The sequence below is a fragment of the Lontra canadensis genome, unplaced genomic scaffold (genome assembly GCF_010015895.1).
Source record: "Lontra canadensis isolate GAN:19392208 unplaced genomic scaffold, GSC_riverotter_1.0 scaffold7, whole genome shotgun sequence".
Lineage (NCBI taxonomy): Eukaryota > Metazoa > Chordata > Mammalia > Carnivora > Mustelidae > Lontra > Lontra canadensis.
This window is the reverse complement of record NW_022631001.1, coordinates 19,639,654-19,654,961: the sequence shown is the minus strand read 5'-3', so window position 1 is coordinate 19,654,961 and position 15,308 is coordinate 19,639,654.

Sequence of the window (15,308 nt, the reverse complement as noted above, 5' to 3'; positions counted from 1 at the left end):
GGGAGAGGGGCAGGGTGGAAGGACAGAGGGAGAGAGAGAGAGATTCTTAAGCAGGCTCCATGCCTAGTGCAGAGCCCAATGCGGGTCCCTCTCAAAACCCTGAGATCATGACCTGAGCCAAAATCAAGAGTCAGACACTTAACTGAATGAGCCACCAGGCGCCTCTTTCTGATTTCTTTTTTTTTTTTTTTAAAGATTTTATTTATTTATTTGACAGACAGAGATCACAAGTAGGCAGAGAGGCAGGCAGAGAGAGAGGGAGAAGCAGGCTCCCTGCTGAGCAGAGAGCCTGACACAGGGCTCCATCCCAGGACTGTGAGATCATGACCTGAGCCAAAGGCAGAGGCTTAACCCACTGAGCCACCCAGGCACCCCTCTTCCCAATTTCTTAAAGGAACTGACCAAATACATGAAGCAGAGAGAGTCATTTCTTTGTCCAACCAATGGGGTAAAAGCAAAGACTTTATGAAGAGGGTATAGTGGCCAGTCAGAGTAGAGATCTGGGTACCCTGGGTACCCTGTAAGCTCTCCCTGATAAGTAGGTGAGGGTCCTTCTGGCCCTGCTGGCATCTTCCAATAGCAAGCCATCTTTCATCCTCACGGCATGGCTTCAGCCAGTGACTGCCTGCACAGTGTGATTGGAAAAATTCTGCCTGAACTCTTCTCTTCTATCTAATACCTCCAAAATAATCTCTCTGACCAGACTTCCAGCTCCACCATTCAAGACACTTCTTTTGGATAAAACACTGCCCCTCTGTTATCTTGCCCACAGGGCGGGAACACATTTTCAGACTCCCTTCTGAAATCTGTTCTTCCCAGGCTTTCCTCCAATAGACCTGACAAATAATCTTATGAAGTGAGAGGGAAGGAGCCTCATATTGTACCTCAGGCAGCTTCTATGTCCCTGCAGTGGAAGCACATTTTGCATTCATCATTTAACCCTATAGAGACATTGCAATGTAAGTAGTAATTTTTGTTTATGATAAATAAGGAAACAGACTTAGAAGGCTTAAAGAACATACCAGAGCTTATATAGTTCCTAGTGATGAATCTAAAATTAAAACTCAGGCATGCTCAGCTCTGCAATATTCATGAAGTCATTAGCTCAGCAGCTTTACTTTGTGTGAAACCTCATGGGTGTCCATGCAGCCTTTCCTGCCTTCTTGGGCCACTTAAAGATGATATAGTTGGAATCCCCCTTTTGAAAACTTGACTCTGCTTTTTTTTTTTTTTTTTTTTTTTTAGGTTCTAGATATTTGACATCGGGATTGCATGATGGCTGGAGCTGGAAGTCTTGACCTAGTTTGACTCCAGCATGGCACCGTTCGTTTCTACCAAGACTCTTGTCACGTGGGCTGCAGCACTCATGATCCAGCACCCCTTGGGTCTACAGAAGCTCCCAAGGAGCAATTCTTCTTGTGGCCTCTCCCTTCAGAATAAAAGATGGTCAGTCCCAGCACACAAGAGACTTCTGGAAGCTCTGTTATGGCTCTATCCTGCACCTGTTCTGGGTTCTATATGAGCATTTCCCAGAGAGGAGCAGGCTGCACGGTTGGAAGCTCATCCTCATGACAATATCGGCTTCTGTGTCTTTCTTCTGTTTGACCCACAGCTCAATGCTTTATCTCACATGCCCACCACAGTGTGTAGATGTCCAGCTTTTTAACTCCGAGAGCCTCAGACCCTCCTTTCATTAGTTTTTCCTTTCTTTCTTCCCGTTCTTTGTAAATAGTATATCTCTTTCCACTGCCATGTTATGGCTATGCAACTCAGTGTTACACAAGTCTTGAAGTGGAATTCAAGTCCCTGTTATATAGTCTTAAGTTTTCTTTGTTTCTTACTCTACTCCCGGTAACAAACCATAGACATCTGAAGTCCTATATAAAGTTCTCAACAGTCTCCTCTTGTCTCCCCCATTCTACCCAGTATAAAGCCTCACAAGAACATAAGCCCTATAAATCCAATCACTAAGGAAAGGAAATCATGTACTAAGCGTTAATCATGTGTCAGGCGCCAACTTTCCTTTATGTCTTCTTAAAGGTCCCTCAGAACAACCATGAATTTTGTGGTAGGGATTTCATACCCATTGCATAGAACAGAAAACTGAGGCCTAGAGATATTTAATAATATGGTCGAAGTTATACCCTTGAGGGTCAAAGTTGGAATTTTGATCTTTCTTTGTTTAACTTTAGAGGCTAAGTCTTTCTAGTACAAAGTACTGGCTAAGATTCAAGACCTTTGGACCCTTGATTTGTTGTGTTATCTGGAAGAACTGAGTACTAGATTATGATGTTCTTTGTCACTTGTGACCAGGTTGAAATTAAAGCAAGCATGTCCACTTTACACCGTAGCCATCGACTCTATAAAGCAACCTGAAACATATCTACCTGCAAACTAAATTTAAAACAAACCGTGGGCTTTTAAAAAGATGTTTTAAAACCTACAATCAAAAGGCCATTTATTAACAGTCCCACTCACATTCTCAATTAGGTGGCCCTGTCATTTATCTGGCTTGAATGTCAAGCAGATCTACAACTATTATTTTAATTAATTAATTCAGCTCTTTCTCCCCAGGGCGGGCCCTGGGGGACACCTGGCTTATTTTCACAGCAGTCCCCGATGCTCAGCTGTCAGGCCACGTCATGACTGGTACTCCGAGCTTCATGCAAGGCCAAGCACTTAATCTCTTTAACGGAGACCTGTCATCACTTTCTCTCACTCCGGTGCAGCCCCAGTCTATGTTGAGACACAAGGTCTCATGCACCTGTCTCTCCTTTCCTAGTCTAATAGCCACCATCTGGATTCAGACACTTCCCCATTCCTCTCTGAACCATTGTTCTGCAATTCATCGAGTGCCCGCTCTGTGCCAGGCATCGTGCTACGTGTTTTGTACTCCTCTTCTCCCATCCACAGAGCAACCGTGCAACATAGCATTATCATCCCCAGATTCCTCAAGAGGAAATGGAGTCTCAGAAAACTGAAGTGACTCGACCAAGATCCCTTAACTAGGATTTGCACTGAGTTCTGTACGGGCTTCGGTAATTATGTTCCTTCTACTTTCTTGCACTGCCTTTGGCACTGCCATTAATCTCTAGAATCTGGGAATAAAAGACAGGTGCCAGCTAGGCTGTATACTGCATACAGGGTAAAATAAACTGAAGGTTCCCCAGGCCAGCGAAGGGAGGGGTGGGAAGGTGGCTAAAAAAATGTGGCAGAGAAAGGGCCAAGGGGAGATAAGAAATGTCAAAAAATACCAAAACCAACTCCAGAGTAGCTGTCTATGGATAGGCATGTAAACTCCCTTCACTGTCACCTCTGTGGTCTCCAGTAAATTCTGCCTCACTCCTGACATTTGTGTTCCGTGTTTACTTGGTGGTAGAGCAGGGGTTCAGGTTTAAGAGGAGAATGAAGAGATGATAGGCATTTGTATTACACTTGTTTTTAGAAGAGTGACTGATCTAAGATAAATAAATAAATGAAACAGTAGATGAGATAGGGAGTCGAGGTGGGCTGGTCCAGAATGAGGGAGGAGGGCATGTGAGGTAAAGAAGCAGCTTGAGCTACACAGGGTCCTGGGTATATGGTGGTTTTTCGGAGGGATCCTTTCTGCATGGTAGATGCTGAGTTTAACTGCTCATGTTCCTGACCAGCCCTCAGTTCCAAGCCATAGCTTTACATTTTTTGATTTTTATATCTCCCCCTGCCTCAGTGTTAAGCATTTTTTAAAAAAGAAGAAAAAGGGAAGAAGAAGAAAGAAAGAAAACCCAGCCATTTCAAATCCATTGCTTCTTAGCTGCCTTGAGGGTGCCACCTCTAAGCTGAAACCTTCCATAATTGTTTGGGGCACACTGGGCCTCCCAATGGCACCTCCACTTAATGCCATTAGAGTCTGGCTCCAGGTTCTTAAAGCTTGGTACCTGCCCTCTTTGCCTCTTGCTGCCAGAAGGAATTGCTCTTAAAAGCTATCCTTTATGCTACTAAATTGCCTCTTCCTGTTGCATATTGCATGCAGCTAAGATGGCACGACAGTCACACTTTTCATTCTCTGGGCTGTGGAAGAGGTTTGAAGCATGTCTGCTGAGGGTCTCCCCAAGTGTGTCCTGTAGAACACTGGGACCGTGATATGGTCTTAAATAATGCAACTTTAGTGGTCAAATATACTTGGGAAACATGGCACACCATATCGCAGTCTTGGAAGATTCCTGATGCATATGGGCAGGTGAAAGGGTTGGAGAAGTTCTACAATAAAACAAACCTCTTTACTCCAGTATTCCCTAACTTACTCAGGTAGGGCACCCTATTTTTTGCATCATTCCTACACCTTTTGAGAAGTGCTGCTCTAGATAATAACAGCCCTTCCAAGTGCTCAGTATCTACTATTTCATACTCTGTTAGAGCAGGAAGGGGGGGATTATGGTATGATTCATGTTCTAGAGATGTTGTCATTGAAGGGCACACTTGTAAGTAACTTGGACTTGAGAAAGCAGCTGGCAGGAGGCAGACGCAAGCCAGGGTTTCTGATTTGCAGACTGGGGATCTCATTTCATGGCTTTTTTTGTTGTTCTTGAGGCCATTTGCACCCTTTTTCTATGTGCATCTGGACTATACACCCACACAGCAAAATGAGCTTTGTAAATAGCCAAGTTCTTATTACTTAAAAAAAAAAAAAAAAAAAAAAACATGATGGGGTAAGGTGGGGAAACTAAGTAAAGAAATACTTGTTTTGCACACAAAGGATGTTTGGCCTACATCACCTTTTAAATCTTCTCCTGAATCCTTAGAGGTAAGTGTAATTATCCCCATTTTCCAGAGCAGCATACTGAGGCTCAGAGAGATTAAGTAACTTTCCCAGGGTCACACAATACTGGGATGCTCAGCCACACTTTACATTTATGCTTAATTCCATAAAAGCATAAGTCTTTTTATCCCAGTGCCTTTTTCTAGTGAATGACACCATCCCTGTTACCTAAGAACCCAACAGAGAAAGCTTGATTATCCAGATGCTTCTGAGGATTGAGCCTGTTTGTGTTCCAGCATGTTGCTCAGACAAGACTGTCTCAATCTGGAAGTTCAAGAAATAAGCTCACTGGGAATTAGGAAGTCTGTGCTCAGACATCAAAGGGAGCTTATGCTTAAGAGGTTTGGCAGTGTTATGTCCCACCCTATAAGGGATTTTGGGGCTCTTATTCCTCAAACATACAAAGTGTTGATGTCTTCTTAGGTGTCTGAGTGAAAATAATCAAGATAGGACCTGGAAAGTCCTTAGGCTGGGCAGTGGCTTGTATGGAAACAGTGCAGGAGGAAGGCCATGGTTCCGATGATTTGGGTTATGTACTCATGGGGTGTGATCTTGGCAAATCTCTTAAACCCACTTGGCCTCAGTCTCTCATATATAAAGGAAAGGAGTGTGTAGATGCCCAGAGATCCCGCAGACAGGGGATAACAGAGCACACGACTGTCTAGAGGCCAGAGGGACCAACTGTCTGGCTTTGACTGCAGCCTCTGGCCTAATTAGTTCTGGAAAGAAAGGCCATTTTAGGTCCACGGGATGGGAGAAGCTTTGATGACCTCAACCATCTGAAATGAAAATGAGAGGCAGTGTCCCACGCCTAACGTTTCGCAGAAGGGGCATCCGGAAGCACAGACGAGGGGCATACAATCCACTCTGATCTGAGAACCTGGGTGCTCCCTCCCTCTGGCTGCGAGGTTATTTGAGTTTTTGTCCCAGGCAGGGGACTGCAGAAGGTTTACTTGTTATCTATTTGGGGGACAGTGGCTATGGAGGTGCAGGGCCTCGCTGCTTTGGATCCCGCCTCTTCTTTTCCAGCCAGGCTCTGGTGAGGAGGGCCCTCAGGGCTGGGATGGGCATTTGAGGACTAAAGAGAGAGGAAAACAGCATGAGAAAGGGGGGGCTGTTTGCCAGCCTGGGTCCAGACAGGGGCCTTGAGCAGTAGAAGTTTCCAGAGGCTCCCATAATAGGAGGTTATTTTAGAGGCTTTCTCAGCCGCCCTCCCAGTGCACAGGTGTGTTGATCTCACTTCCCTGCTTTCCTTGAGCAACCCCACAAGCAAGTGTCTCCGATGAGCTTGGACTTGAGTGTGACTCACTGACGAGTGCCGGGGCTGCCAGGCCTTGGAAACCAGATTATAATCAGCTCCTTCACAGGCCTCCGCTCCAGAGGAAGTGCTTTGTTTCCTGCCCTGGTTTCCATGAGGCAAACACAGTGCACAGGTGTGGTCCAGGCCCCACAGAGACCAGCTGTGTGCTGGATTCCAGACGTCACTGGGAGCCCCCCCACCACCCCCGCCAGGGACCCCTGACATTTCACCGGACAGAAACAAAGATCTTAAGAAACCTCACCTTACAGGTCCCTCACCAGATGAAAAGGAGTGGGCCCCTGTTGCTATTTGGGAGAGAGACACAAAGGCAGCCACACCTAGATTCCAAAGTGTGGGCAGATGGACGTCATCCGGCTGCTGAGCAGCTCCAGCTGTCAGGACCCACCCTTGGGCCTCCGCTCCACCCCGCCTTGCAAAGCTCATGGCTTTCCCACTGGAGAATGTCGCAAGCTCTTCCAGGATGCGGGCTGGATGCTGGAAAACTGTGCCAGCAATGCCATCGAGATGAGGCTAAAAGATGCCATCTCCAGGGGACAGCTGCCATGTGGGTCATGGCTGAGGGTGCGGCTCTGTGAAGGCAGGGACAAGACCACAGTGTGTCCTTTCAGGAACAGCTGCTGAGCAACCGAGGAGGGTGGAGAGGCGGTGGGGGGAGGGTTACTGAGAGGGTCTTCAGAGACCGTCATCAGGCGGTGTTGGGAAGCTGGGGTCTCTGGAATTTGGATTGGGAGAGGGAAAGGGGGACCTGGGTAGGGACAATTACCACGCTCCCACTCCACGGGTCAGACATTGTGGTAGCAACTGCCCTGAAGTCCTAACCAGTTCTTCTTCTTCTGTGCGAGCAGAGCTTTGAGAGGCTACGTGCATTGCCCAAGGACAAATCGTTGGTAAGTCGCAAAGGCAGAATTCAAACCTCAATCTTCTGAGTTATCTGCCTTCTTATAGTTGGGCTGTTATTCCATCCATTTTATGGAGGAAGAAGACTAAGGCCCAGAAGAGCAAGCTCACAGCTAACAGAAGGCAGAGCAAGGACTAGAACCCAGAACTCTGGCGTCATGGCTTCACTCTTTTCAACTCCTCCATGGCTCACCTGTTCTCCCATGAACAGCAGGCCTCCCTGCAGGTGGCACTTGTTCTGTCCCTGAAGGGTCTGGGACACCCCCCACCCCATTCTACAATCCTCATCTTCTCCCTCATCTGCTCATTGAGAGGCGGAGAACCCCTTGTATCTCCTTTGGGGTGGGAGGCAGACATCTGGCTCACAGCTGGCCTGAGTACAGCCCATGCAACCCTATGACAGAGAATGTGGGCTTCATGTGTTTCTCTTTCTTTTCTCTGCTGATAATGAAATTGGATAATAAGCCCGATGAATGAATCCCTGCCAGAGACTAGGCAGAAGTCCTAGTTCTACCACTTGCTTGAGGTGCCCAAGCTGTGCCACTGTAGTGCCCTCTCCGGGCTCTAATGTTCCCATCTGTAACACACGAGGCTGCACAAAATGACACTCAAGATTTCCCAGCTCTGGTCTTCTACAGACCTCTTTAAATCAAGTCAACACATATACCAGAAGAGTCAAATACTTTTCTCCATGTAGCAAACTCTAAAAGTAACCATGGGGTGCACGGGTGGCTCAGTCAGTTAAGCAGCAGGCTCTTGGTTTCAGCTCAGGTCATGATCTCAGGATCCTAGGATTGAGCATCACCTCCATTTCTCAGTGGGGAGATTGCTTGGGATTGGGATTCTCTCTCTCCCTCTGCCCCAACCCCACAATCTCTCATTCTGAAATAAGTAAATCTTTAAAAAAAATGAAACACGCATAAAATATTTTGATGTTTAAATCAAACCCTGGCATTTTTATCCCCTTTATTTATCCCCGTATGATTTTTAAAAAAGAATAGTCTGTTTTATTAGAAGAATATATTTTCCCTTAACAAATGTATGGAATTTTGAATTGCTTTTGTTGTACTCATGCATTTTTTTCCCCTAAAACCTAAATAAAGACAACACAAAAATGCAATAGTTACAGTGGTCTAAATATAAAATCTTTTGGGGGACTCCATTTTTCTACATCTTGTGATAGTTAATTTTATGTGTCAATCTAGCTAGGCTGTGATACCCAGTTGTTGGTCAAACACTAGTCTAGATGTTACTGTGAAGATATTTTTAGGTATTATTAACATTTACAATCATCTGATTTTAAGTAAAGCAGACTAACCTCCCTAACCTCATCCAATCAGTTGAAGGTTGTAAGAGCAAAGACTCAAGTCTTCCAGAGAAGAAGTAATTCTGCCTCAAGTTTCAACACAGAAATTTGGCCTATTGGTTCTGTTTCTCCGGAGAGCCCTGACTGATAAATAACTGCTATATTGAAAGATTTTTTTTTTTCACTAGAAATGTCATAAAACACATTGTACTTAGACTTTCTCCAGAGATGTTGTCCCCATGTTATGTTGGGGTCATGAGTTCGGGATTCAAGCGACCTCCGTGTGAACCCAGAGCGGGGTGGAGGGTATGCGATGGTAATGCCTTGCTCAGGTATTGCTGGAGGGTCCAGTGAGATGCTACCCTAAATCACCTGACACGGCATAAACTTGAGAAAGTACAAACACTACTGACATGAGGAACGGCTCCTCCTGCTCCTTCTTATCATCACTACTCATTGGACTCAAACATTTATGGAGCAGGGACTGGCTGCTGGGCTCTATGCTGGGGAGCCAGTGATGGGAGGTGGAAGTCCACATCCTTCCCCTTTGGAAGCACAGCCTCACCTGAGAGGAGAAAGCTACGGGTGCTTCCTGAGGCACAAGACAAGGTGGTATAAATCAAAGCTCTCCCAGGTTTTCAAGGCCCAACCCAAACCTTATCTCCTTCACGAAACCTTTTCAGATCCCCCTATTAGAAATTAATCTCCTGGCTTGCATGTCCCCAGGGCCTTTGGCTTGCACCTTTCCTTCGATACTTACCACTGTTTACCTTGTATTACAGTGATTTATGTACATGTCAGCCTCTCCCAATAGAATGTGAGTTCCTGAGGACAGAAATATTTATGAAGGGCCTTTCGATGACTTTGACAATCGTATGAAGGACCAACATAACAGCATCAATAATCTGCCTCTCATTTTGAGGTGGTTTTAAGGTAAAATAATTAAAACCGAATGTAGTTTTAAAAATGATCTTCATATTTTTATTATTATCACCATCATCTTTTTTTTTTTTTTTTTGGTCCATTTTATAGATGCTGTGCAGGAGGCAGAGAGCTTGCTATGATCTGTGCAAGGTCACAGAACTGGTAAACAGGCAGGCAAGCTAAGCCCAGAATCTGGCCTCCATGTGCCGAGCCCTCCAGGGCTGGCCCTGAAGCAATCCAGCCATGTTGCATATTCCCCAGCCCATTCAGTCACCCTTACTCAGGGATTCCGCATTCTGCTGTGCACGAGCAGTTGGGCTTCCATGTCACGAGTGTAGTCTAGTAAGTTCCCTCCCTGTTTAGACCTAACATGAAACCAGATGAAATAAACTGCATTTTTTACCTGCCTTTCCAGGCTGGTTGTGGCTCTTGCCCTGACAACTTTCAGGTTGGCAGAGGCTGGTTTTTAGCAGTTTCCTCCACAAAACCACACGGCTTTGCCTGACTGGGGTTGGGTGTGCTTGCACGCTGATATTTCCCACTCTTACTCCCTCAGACTTCTCAAGGCCTTGTGACAACACTGAAAGATGGGCTCAGTTGTCTGCTACCGACAGATGAGGACCTTGAGGCTTGGAGAGGTGGAGTAACTTATGTGTCCAAGGCCTTACACAGCCAGGGTTCAAACCCACGTCTGTTCTGCTGCTAAAGACTTTCCGTTATACCCACACTCAGCTCCATCTCTAATTGTGAGGAACTTGGAAAGCAGAGGCTGACTCTCCTATCACTAGCTGGCCAACTCTTTTTAAGATGCTAATTAGAGAAATGATTTGCTGGGAGAATTAGCCAAAATCATTAGATAATGACCCTCAACCCAAGAATCACTTTTAAGATTGGCATGAACACGCTGATATAAGGCTGGATAGGACTTTTTTTCTCTCTCCCCGCTTGAAGTTTGAACATATTCATTGGCAGCACTCTACACTGATTTTCCACTACAACATTCCTTTCTGCAGCCGTACCTACTAATGGGAGGACTAAAACTCTCTATCTTCCCTCCCACATACCGTCTGCTGTATTTCCCACTTGGAATGTCCCTTTCCCGCACCTACAACCAGGCTCCCTTGCCTTTTTCAAAGTCCTATTGGATTGGGTGTATGGACTGTCTAAACTGAAGTGATGCACACTGATACTTTGACAAGAGCAGTCTTCTTGCAGCGGAGAGTAGGGTAAGAGTCAGAAGCAAAGAATGGCTAGTAATGGAAGGTCAGATAGGAAAGCTGGTGGGGGTCAGGACTGGTTAAGAAATCTGAACGCCCTTTGTTGGGTAGTGGGGAGCCATGGAACAGAGGGTGGACCACATGATATGATTTATGTTTTAGGAAGGCAAATCTGGTAGGAAAAAGTAAAAGTGTGAAGACTGCTTAGTAGATTCCTAGAATAGTCTAATTATACAGTGATGAGGACCTGAGCCAAGGAAGTGGCTGTGGACTGGAGAGGAGGGACAGATGGGAGACATTTTGGATGGGATAAATGGGAGCTATTTTTCCAATGGAATCTCAAAAAAAAAAAAAAAAAGGTGGCACAGCACTGAAGAAAGAATATGGACTTTGGAATGAGTTTGAGCTATGAATCTCAGCTCATCCACCTAGAGGAATGTGACTGAGCTTAGGCAAGCCACATAAACTCACTCAGATCCAGTGTCTTCATCTATCAAGTGGTAGTATTACTAATCATTCATAGCCTTTTGTGAGAATCAATGGCACTAATAAATGCATAAAGCTACTCACATCGTAGGGAGTCAGTCAGTGATGGACACCATCTGGGAGGCAGGAGGGCATCCTGGCTAAGCTCTGGGCTGGAAACAGCTCTGTACTTCTGCCCCTACTCAGCAGTCTGGCTTTGGGCAAATGACTGAACCTAAGGCAAATCTTGATAAAACGGGGATGATAACAGATCTCTCATAGACCTGTTGTAATGAACATTAACTTAAATGTATGTGAAGTGATTAGCCTGGGTTGGGCACACAGGAAGCACTCAAGTGAAGCGCTAACTAGTTCCCGTTGGACACAGCTGGTTGGTTGACCCAACTTCTTCCATTCAACACCCTTCTCTCTCTTCCTCTCACATTATAGAATCTACAGAAGTCAGATACTGTCTTTCTCAGCGTCCTTTACACCTAGGAATGACAGTTTCTGACAATAAGGATGAGCACATGTCTGCTGGGGGATTCTGAGAAAGCGTTTACTTCCGTAACTAAAGGAAAAGACCAGTCACTGTGGCTTAGGCTCCTTCTGCCGCCTGCCTTAAATCTGGGCATGGTGCCTGAGGCTAGGACAAATGAGTCCCAACCGTGAAGAAAAGGCCTAGAGAATCACAAAGATGCCAGCCAGTCCAACAGGAGCTACTAGTCTACACCAATGCCAACAGCCATCCATTTATCCAGAGGTCTTATCATGTAAAGAAAGTAAACCCAAAGTAAATCAATTCAAGTCACTTGATTTGGGTTTTCTCTACACTTGTATCTGAACGTAGGCCTAACTGATCTTGAGAGGTGATAGAAAGAGCAGAAAAACCATCAGTAGTGGTTTTGAGCTGCAGCATTTTAAATAAAGAAAAATATCCGGTGTTCCCCATATCAGCTCTGTGTTTTCTTCCTTCTGTTCTTCTTCTTATAGGGATCTCTTTAATTCTCTGCTCTGTGTCTTCACCCCCATCTCTGTATGCATAAATCCTTCAAGGCTCACCTAGTGCTACCTTGTCCACAAACCATATCTGTTTCCTAACGTAAAGTGAATCTCACCTCTTTACGTTTCAGTTTTAAGCATTTTAGGTTTTTATTTTTAAAGCATATTTTCAAACGCCTGTGTAGTTTGTTAACGGTGTTCATATCTTACCTTCTGTAGTGGAAAATAAGCTCCTTTACATACATTATTTCTAATGGAGAACATGCACAAGAAAAATGCATGATACGATCTTATGAATAATATTTTGTACTTCTAATGATTGTGCTATTCACTCGACAAATATGTACTAAGAATCTACTTAGTACAAATATATATTTAGAATCTATGTGTACTATCAAGATTAATATGATCTGAAAAGAAAAGATCAGTATGACCTGCTCTGATGACCATTTGGGCTCCATGGTACAATTTACTCAGTTTATCTTTCAAATAGGGAGAATGGTATTATAGGACTATTAGAGGGTATAATTGAGTAGATATATATAAAGTGTATGGAATAGTTTTTGGCATGAAGGAATGATGGTCGTGGTGGTGATGATGATGATGATGATGATGATGATATTTACCAGGCTATTAGTGTCAAGGTATGTTTCCTATCACATATTAGGACCTCAAGAATTATTGAATGAATAATTTGTGAATAATGTGTACATGTGTACCTCTGGAATGTTTAAAAAAAACTCCAAATGAAATGAATTTAAACTTACATATATTTAAGTATATTAATGTTCATGAATAGTTCACATTCACATAAATGTGTTTTTAAATTGATGTTTTGCAGATTACATTGAGAATTTCACAACAGCTCTCAAAGTAATTGGAGAAGCACTGACTGGCAAATACCACAAAACCAAAAAGAGAAACAACTTAGGTCAAATAGGAAATGTATTCATGTTTAAATTCAACACTGTCCATATTCTACCTGCTCTGGTCCAGCACCTGGGAAGGTTTCTATCACCTGTGCCTCCAGAATGAAAATCAACCTTCTCCTCTGGCCCACAGGGACCCCCACAGTCTGAGCCCAACACACGGCATCACCTCCCCCCGCCCCCGGCCCCCGCCATCCCTCGCTAAGAGTCTGAGCTCTGCAATCAGAATGTCTGGGTTCAGATCCTTGCACAGTCCCTCTGGGACTTAGTCTACCATGTATAGAACGGAATAACAAGAGTATTCCTCATGCTGAGTTAGTGTGAAGCATAAATGAGTTAGTCCATGTAAAGTGCTTAGCATAGCACTGAGCATGCGGTACGTGCCCAGTAGGCGGGAATCGCTGTATCCTAGTCACTAAGGGCCCAGGCACACGGTGCTATTCCCTGGCTCCTTCCTCACTCCACAACTCCACACTTCCACACTCCACCTCTCTTCACACAACATAGTCCTTGTTGATTTCTTCACTGGATAAACTTCTACCGACTCATCAAGACTCATCGCAAATGGCACCCCGTAAGGTATGTGATATGACAGGCTCATGCATTCCTAGAGTTTACAATCTTTGGTGGAAACAAGCAAATGATAGCACTAACAATAACAACAAATAACCTTAGGAGCAAACCCTTTCAGGACCCTTTCCCAAGCACCCACAGATCTCTCAGGTCTAGGATATTTGACACATCTTCCTGTTCATCATTAGATCTAAGTGAGTGCTAGCAAATACCCTGAAAAAGAAGCCTTTTCCCTTAAACTGAGGTAGAAAAATCAGATCTTTGCTGAGTCAGGGAAGGGACTAATATTCATTGAGTACCTACAATGTCCTGGCACTGCACGAGTGTATCATATGTTCTCACATTTAATCTTTACTACAATCCAATGAAATAGACAGTGTTGTTCATTTTACACAGGGGAAAACTGAAGTATAGAGAGGTCATATTGCTTGCTTGCATTACACATCTATATATATTGGCTCTGGGATTTGAATTCAGATCTCTGTGTTGATGGAGCCTTGTGTTTCCCTTGTTTTGTTGGAGAGGAGATGGAGCAGTACAGGGTTAGGGGAGTAGAGAAAAAATAAATGGAGGTGTTAGGGCAGGCAGGAAAGCCAAATTCTCTACCTTTGCCAATCTTATTAAGGACCGATTCTGATGAAAATCCTGCCAGGTACACATCAAAAACAGAGAAAAATATTTCTGTGTAAGCTCATCTTATTTGCAGAATGGGAATTACTGGGCCATGATCACACAGAAAACGTGTTTCACTTGGAAACCAAGAACTTTGATCAACTTACTCTTCTTAATTCATATTGAATTACTCATGGTACATTGGAAAGCCTGCTTTAAAATCAGTCATTCCTAAACCGGAAACCAGAAAATAATACAAGAGTTGTCAGACTTCAGGCAGGTGATGTAACCTCTTTGAGCCTTAGCTGTCTCATCTAAAAATGGGATTATTAAAGATATCAACACAGAGGACAATAACGAGACACTATAAATGAGGTATGACTACAGTGTACCTATAAAGTCCTATAACGTCGTTCAAACAGGGATGCTGGCGGCATGGGGAGGGCAGTCCTGCCAAGAATTGTGCTGGGACTCCAGCTGTGAACGCACCATCTTGAGCCAACCAGATTGTGTGGTCATGCCAGGTGCGATCGATGAGAAGGGCCTAGCACAGTGGCTCACATCTAGTTAGCACCTGCAAGTGAGCCTCCCTGCTAGGACTTTAACCACAATTTAAAAATTAAGCTATCTTGAACCCCTTAAAGTCTTCTGAACATGTTAGACTCTCAGGCAGAGAGAACTCAGCCAGGGTCCCATTTGTCATCGGGTATTCAAGTTCTCGAGTCTGACAGACCAGTGGACATGGAGAGGCTCATCAGAACAACACAGAAGCTTCTCAGGGTAGTTAGGGGAAGAACTGGAGGATTGTTCAAAGTGAAAAGGAAGGGATGTATGTGCTGTGATCTGTTAAAAAACAAGCAGAAAATATACCAGTGTCAGATCAGAAGATGGGCCAGGGGATGGAAAGGAAAAGAAGGGAGCAAGTTAGAATAGTTCATATATTAACCAAGATCTACTAAGGAGTGAAGGTGGAGTGGCCAGAATGTTCCAGCAAGATGAGGGATCTCCAGCAGTTGCTCAGCAAGAATACTCTGATGGAAGTAGCAGGGGATGAAGGTAAAAAAAATCCCAGGATTTTGTTCTTCCTGACAAACAGTGCATACTTTGTAAATGTTAGTTTCTTTCTATTTGCTTCCTTTGTGGTAAGGATTTGTACAATAATCCGAGAGGCTGGTTTATGGTTTACAGCCATATAGCCTCCTATTAGCTGCTGGGGCAAGTAATAAATGACCAGTAATGACTCTTTAATCATCAATTTCTTGCC